Source organism: Camellia sinensis, chromosome 7 (assembly GCF_055761805.1).
Source record: "Camellia sinensis isolate YWXY chromosome 7, ASM5576180v1, whole genome shotgun sequence".
Classification (NCBI taxonomy): Eukaryota; Viridiplantae; Streptophyta; class Magnoliopsida; order Ericales; family Theaceae; genus Camellia; species Camellia sinensis.
The window spans coordinates 120,796,170-120,804,402 of NC_138967.1; positions in this window are offsets into that span (position 1 = coordinate 120,796,170).

The window sequence follows — 8,233 nt, forward strand, 5'->3', positions numbered from 1 at the left end:
TAACGAAACCTCCAAACGGTGTCAACACACACGGACAGCGGAATCTCCTTCTTACAATCTCGGGGCAGCGTATAGTACTTTCCACCGAGTTACGCTTAGCATGGCGCCACGCGTCACCTCATGACCATACTACCCGTCCGGTTTCTTTGATAATTCCACACCGTGGCTTAGCCGAGCTTTTTTAGCTTTGACCGAGCTCCTGCTCGGTTGATCTGATCATCAGAGGACTAAACCTGTCTAACTCAGCAGGGTGCATATCTACGCCGGGCAAGCAGTCTGAGGTTACTCCTACTTGACCGGACCAAGGTCCCAGCCCAACGTGCACACAATTTCTGCACGAACTTAGCTCGGCCCAACTTAGCTCAGCCCAATGTCAATTTACGAACTTCCGTCTCAATTGCCCCTTAATCCCGTCCACGCTAGGGTTACCGGGATTACCTTCTCTGGCCAAGATCACTCATCAGCTCAGTCGTCATCCTCAAATCATACACTGCGCTGACTTTCTCGCTCGGCTTCATGACTTGCTCTGTCACACCCCAAACCCGCCCCTAAAAGTTTGGGCATGACCTATTCAGAAACGGACACTAAGTCTGATATATATATCATGTGGGGTCTGACGGAAGCATTTAATATTATAAAATAACGCCGAATAACATCCATTGAGTTAATACTAACATGCCAGGATCACATACTTGAGAGCTATTTAACTATATGTATACACACACGTACTCAGCCCCTTCACTGAACGTATAACCAAACATTGGTAAAGAAAGGGGTCATATACATACATTTTAACTTTAGGTAAACAATTAAAGTGCAAGCCAAAATCTTAACAAGCTTCACAGAAATGCATGGGCTTGGTCTGGGTGCCTGGACACACCGAGGTTGATAACTGAAGGGCGAGCATCAAGGGTTAAGATGGACTTCCAAAGTGATTACCTACAGAACAGACATAACACAAAGTGAGCGAAGCTCAGTGAATAATAGTACATAAACAATTTAATGCTCATCTTGAATTATAATACATATCAATGCATATATAAATAAAGAGGGCATATGGCTAATTTGATTCTGTATTAATCCCAGAACGGCCTTAGGCCCAGTCTTTAAACATAATGGCTTTAAGCCCTTGAACGGAGTGGCATTAAGCCCTTGCACAGAACGGCATGAAGCCCTTAACAGAACAGCATAGAGCCCTTCACAGAAATACAGAACGGCATTAAAGCCCTTATCATATATGTATGGATTCAGATGTTCAAAGTTACCCAGAATCACTCAAACGTTTTAATTATAACAGATGTTTTTCTTATTAAACAGATATAGGTCCCAAATCATAAGATCCATGCGCTTAAACTGAATTTTTCGAGGAATTTTTTCATTAAGCATTTAAATGCACAAAACGAGGGACTAAAAGTATAGCGGAAACAGATATAAAGGTCGGGTTATTACACTCTCCCCCCCCCCTCTTAAATAAGTTTGGTCTCTCAAACTTGATTTACTATGTAACAGAGTAGAAACCTCGGTCTCACATTATTGCCCAATTCTATCATTGACGTTCACATTCCTTAGTTCGAACAATTACAGGGTAATTCAGCACTCAACACAATAATTCCAAAGTTCGTAACATAATAAGCATCTCATGATTTGATCCAACTAGTCGTTTCGATGCCCATTTCAGGTAGGTAGAATAAAAGAAAACATCTCCATATATTAATTTCACAGGATCTTGTATCGAACAAGATAAGATTACAAGAGTCCTCGGTAGGACATTCCAAACATAAAATCCCCAGTAAGTAGGGTTTGTAATCACAATATTTTCCTATCAATAAGTTCCATAGCATCTATTCTCAAATACAGAAACATATAATTCTTAAATACAGAAACATAATAAACAGTACTCCCCGAAGCACATAATTCATAACTTCCTACAACAGACATTAATTCCGTTCACAATACGTTCTTTACCATGTTCATAACCAAATTGATCCCGTCATAATAGTTCATATGAAATTTTCATTAGTAAGTACATGTTCAAACTTGCCCAGTTAAGTAATTCCTGGGGTAAATCTTATAGTGCCATTTACTCAGAGACAAGTTGTCCATTAAGGTCACATATAATTTTCAAAATAAATTAATTTCGTAGTTAGATTCAAATGCATAATTAAATTAGATATTAGAACCTGCCAAACAAGGTTCTGCCTAAGAAGTAAGGTATATTCCAATCCAGCAGTCACAAGTAAATCGCTTCGATACGTCACCATTAGCTTCATCATTAGGTCCTAGTATTTCCTCATTTCCAAAAACATATCAAAGTCATATCGTTATATGGATTCAAAACCATATATACTAATTCTTGACAAGATCAGAACGATGGGAAGAAGAATCCCAATTCATTTCATTAATTCTACACAGCATTACTTCTAAATGCAGTAACACATGGATAACCATATTTCAAATCAAAACTTCTCGGGATGTTTACTAACATCTACCTGATACAAAGCTGACATCCCGGCAAATCAAAGGAATAACCGCCCCGGATTCGAAGCACACCAGTTCATGACCGTCGGTGGCTGACCCAAAATCGGTTAAACAACCCACCTGGAAAATCGTCGGGGGAAAAATATAATCCACCCGTACAAGACCGTCGGTGGTACCATCCGTACAAGACCGTCGATGGCAAAACATAATCCACCCGTACAAGACCGTCGGTGGTAAGAGATATCTCAACAAAGGTGCTACATAAGCTTAACGTCCCCTAGCACGGAAGGACCTTTCAAGAATGTCATCAAAAGAAAACTAGTACTTGATACAGAAACTAATGGATAATCATTCATTATTTTGAACAAAGGGAGCCACTCATAACCGTATGGTGGAACATCTTCCCTTAAGAAGTATTTCTTCTTGTTATAGCACAAATTAAGTTGGCCTCTTCTTTCTTTTTTTTCTTTTTTCTTTTTTATATTCCATTACTCAGATGATTCTTTCTTTTCCCGCTGTAAGACACGAGATCAACCACATGGTTTCGTATTCACAACTTATAATTACAGTGGGTCAGCAAACAATCATACAAAAATTATAAACCAGTCATCTGGCTCAGTTAATTAACATAAACAACGTATCCAATTATTCCTCATACGTAGATTCTCTCAAATCCATTTATAGGGTCATAAATCCCATTAAACATACGACAATTGTAATAATCACATCTTTCCAGATTCCATAATGTCAAAATGAATTATGCGACGAGATAGTAAAAGAATAATTTGACTAACTAATATCAGAGTTAGAATTCTTAGCCAGATCAGTTCAATATGCTAGTAAATCAATTTGGAATCACGTCGAGCATACTATACAAATCTGTACAAGCATAGCGGAGGAGGTAAACGTCTAGTACACATCATTAACTCACCATCAATGTAGAATATTTCCATGTCCATTCGTTTTTTTTTTTTTTTTAAGTTCACAGTGTCGTGCAGAGCAATTTACATTATACCCTTCAAATACAGGATAGGGATTAATTTAACAATTTGTAAGATCTAACATTTGCATATCTATATAGAAGTATATCACAAAAATGATTTTTCAATCTTAAGTCATTAATATACAGAACAAGATTGTAATTCTTACGGTAACTTATTTCTGATTCCAATTTCAAATTACAGATTTCAGATTTCCATAAATAAATCTCGATTACACATAAACAAAACTCATTTGACCCCTTCAATAATTCCCTTGGTTCACGAAATCATATTGATTATATGCTGGTTCAAGGTCAAAAACCAATTCCCCAGCATAACTTTTCTATTTAACCACCAGTAAGAAGCAAAATCACAATCAATAAACTCTTTTCACAATTTTAAGAGGAATCACTATATGCATAACTTCTTCTTACAACCAGTCATACGCAACACAATTTTAATTATCCCGCCAAAACACATCTTATCAAAATATTCAAATACAGTAATTTCCTAAAATCACAGATTTAAACATTATTCTGGCAAGGAAGATATAACTATAGCATAAAAGGTAGAATATCACATATATCGTTTTCTTTAGTTTTAGAATTATTCCATACTTAGAGTTTAATCACTTCATTCGAACACATGCTAGGAAGCACAATCACGCTACCATCGTTTCTCACGGGTAATTACCAACCCAAAAATAACAACCGAGGGCACACATTGGCATATAAATTGTCTTACCGATGAGTTTGAACCCTCACTACACGTCTGCTGCGCAACTCTGTTAACTTAATCCCATAATTTTCTTTTTCATTTTGTCTAACCATGTGGAGGTAAAACCCTCCGGGTCTTCCATCTTTGTGCTTACCATGCTCTGCATCACAATCAATCACTATATACACAAGAATATACAATAGACATGGATCATGATCGTTAGCGTTAACAGATACACTTGATGTTGCCATCAATCTTTTCATATGCAATAAGGATGTCATGCATGATACCTAAGTCTTTCTAGACATCCTAAAGCTCAATGGAATCGTGTGTGAGATAGCAACTCGTGCTCTGATACCATTTGTCACACCCCAAACCGGCCCCTAAAAATTTGGGCATGACCTATTCAAAAACGGACACTAAGTCTGATATATATATCATATGGGGCCTGACAGAAGCATTTAATATTATAAAATAACGCCGAATAACATCCATTGAGCTAATACTAACATGCCAGGATCACATACTTGAGAGCCATTTAACTATATGTATACACACACGTACTCAGCCCCTTCACTGAGCGTATAACCAAACATTGGTAAAGAAATGGGTCATATACATACATTTTAACTTTAGGTAAACAATTAAAGTGCAAGCCAAAATCTTAACAAGCTTCACAGAAATGCATGGGCTTGGTCTGGGTGCCTGGACACACTGAGGTTGATACCTGAAGGGCGAGCATCAAGGGTTAAGACGGACTTCCAAAGTGATTACCTACAGAACAGACATAACACAAAGTGAGCGAAGCTCAGTGAATAATAGTACATAAACAATTTAATGCTCATCTTGAATTATAATACATATCAATGCATATATAAATAAAGAGGGCATATGGCTAATTTGATTCTGCATTAATCCCAGAACGGCCTTAGGCCCAGTCTTTAAACATAATGGCTTTAAGACCTTGAACGGAGTGGCATTAAGCCCTTGCACAGAACGGCATGAAGCCCTTAACAGAACGGCATGAAGCCCTTAACAGAACGGCATGAAAGCCCTTATCATATATGTATGGATTTAAGAGGTGACTCGCATCGCAGCACTTAGTTCCGTACAGCACTTTGTTCCATACCAGAAATCATTAGGTCTTAAAGACCGATCAATTCATATCATGTCATAACATAGCATAAACGAAACGGATAAACAGAAATAAATTCATACGTATTCTTAATTATTCTTGAATCATAACAGAAATCAAAGTTCATGCTTAATTATTCATGGTACATCCAATAACGCTAACAAATCAATATAGAGCATGCTTGTTAGTTCCATAACGGAACCTTCGGTACCGGGAACTTGTAACATACTTGAACCACGGTATTATTACCCCCGAGCAAGGGCCTTGAGCTAAGGATGCCATGAGTACTTTTATATTTGTGAACAATCATTCATTAATTCAAAACGTAACATATCAGAAAATAAGGCATCTCTTGTCATATCATGTCATTACAGTACGCTTAACAAAGACAGAACAATTCACATTCTAACGTGGGTCACATAATGATGTTAAACCTTTGCATTCATGGCGTAGATTCTGAACTACCTAGGGTCCATACGTAATACAACAGAATAATCTTGGATTCACACAGATACCATTGTTCAAGGATGAACATAAGTTCCATTTATTCTTTAAGAAGTAACGTAGTATGCTGATAATTAACAGAGGGTTAATATTCGTTATTGACAGAACAAAATGATTCCGAAGTCATACCGATGTACGCAAATCTTTCAACGTTCATATAAGTTCACATTGATTTCCAATCGTCATAAATGTTCGTGTAACACTTACGAAGAACAGGGCGTTAGTGACAATAATTAGCATTGGTAAGTAAAATGTACATTTCCGTACTATTACTCACAGTGGTAGGTCTCTGATAGCGGTGGAACGATGTCCTCCTCCTGACCTACAAACACAATGCACATAACAGATTATGAGAATAAAACCAATCTCTTTTTATTCCTTACTCAATATCTATGGTGGTTCTAGACTCATTTGTCCTCCTTAGGTTATAATCCATGTCTCATAAGATAGGAGGAATCGATAGGAGAAATGTTCAGACGAAGAAATGGTACAAATCCAGTAAATAGAAAGTGAACAGTCGTCACTAATTTGTTAATAACTATTTCTGTACTTAGAATTTGGGAGTGAGACCACCACCATTGGAAACTAGACTTCCGGGGCTTGATTTTAGGCTCAAGAATCACTCAAAACGGAGTCCGGATGCAAAAGATATGCTAGTTCAAAGTTACCTAGTATATGCTGAAACAGGGATGGCCACTCGTGCGCCCCAATTCCGCTCGAGCGGAAGAACCCGGCCGCTCGAGCGCCCAAAAGCAGAATGAAAACCAATTTTTTTTCTTCAAGTCCGCTCGTGCAGTCTGGGCAAAAAAACATCAGTCCGAAAATAGTTTTTGCTCCAACACTTGATCTATTCCTTTCTTACGCTTGATTTCAAGTCTAATTACTCAAAAACATGTAAAATTGACCCACAAGGTGATAAACTATGAACATTCAAGTGTAACCCCATCTCAAACAAATCAATCTTTGCCTCAAATTAAGAAACAATTCAAAAATCATGTACATAAGCATTACAAACATATATCAATCTCACACATAATTGGATTCAAGCATGTAAAATCAAGAATAAGAAACAATTCCCTTTACATGGTCTCAACTTAACACAATCAATTAAATGATGAAAACACCTATTCAACCCCAACTCATATGAATACCCAAGAAATTTCTACCCATAATCAAGAGAGGAGTTAATTAAAATATAATCAACATACCTTGAGCTTTGAAATCCCTAAAACCTTCTCAACCTCTTGCTTGGAAGACTTCTCCCCTTTTCTCCCTAATTTTCCTTTCCTAATCCTCTCAGGAGATATTTTAGTTTAAGGGTCATAGGTCAAATAGCTAAAGCATACATATATATATATATATATAATTGAATAGGACGAAATTTAATCAGTTTAATCATTCCAAATTGAAATTTCACAAAAATGCTTATCATAACTTAAAAATTATACTGATCTCGAATATAAAATCAATTTCGGATTATTAAGCCTCTAAGGCTCTCAATTTCTGATTCAAACGTTTTAATTGTAACAGATGTTTTTCTTATTAAATAGATATAGGTCCCAAACCATAAGATCCATGTGCTTAAACTGAATTTCTCGAGGAATTTTTTCATTAAGCATTTAAATGCACAGAACGAGGGACTAAAAGTATACCGGAAACAGATATAAAGGTCGGGTTATTACATGCTCGGTCGGCATTTCGACTTTTCAGCCTGTCTTTTCAAGACTGAAACCGATCTTATCAGACACGTGTCCTCTATTCATTGGCCTCGTACAGCCAACCCAGCTATCCTGCACCGTCTCTTCGAATTCAAATTTTTGGCGCCCCTCATTCCATATATGTCAATACGCCTCTTCAGTCCCCCACATCAACTATTCGTCATCTTCTCCAGCGGCCATCTGTCGATCCTGAGCACCCAAGCCCCTATTTTCTATGTTCTTCATCTCAATCAAAGCATCTGTTTCACTAGCCTGCCGTTGCCGTCGCCCCCGCAGCACCCTTCGTTGACTGGAATGTCGTTTGCATATTCGATTTTGTACGTTTTTATCTTTTGCGTTTTTCCTTGTATATTCAAACTCCCATCGTCACATTCACTTATTAAAGAAGGAAAAAAAAACATCCCAATAATAACACGAATGGAATAGGGTTAGGTTTTTTGTGTTGTTCTCGACATCCTAAAGCTCTCGCGCCCCTAGTTTCTCGCTGTTCATTGTCTCTTATGATGAACAAATCTGGATCTAGCCTCGGCCGGGATCAAAGCACCTTTTTTATCTGAAAGAATTAGTAAACTGAGCAAATTAGCTGTTTGTGGAGTTAGGGCAGAAAACCGGGGTACTCAATACTCAGGTCGTGTGACCGAGCTAATATCTGGCCTGCTTGTACGACCGAGCTCACCAATAGGCCGAGCTACCAAGAGCGC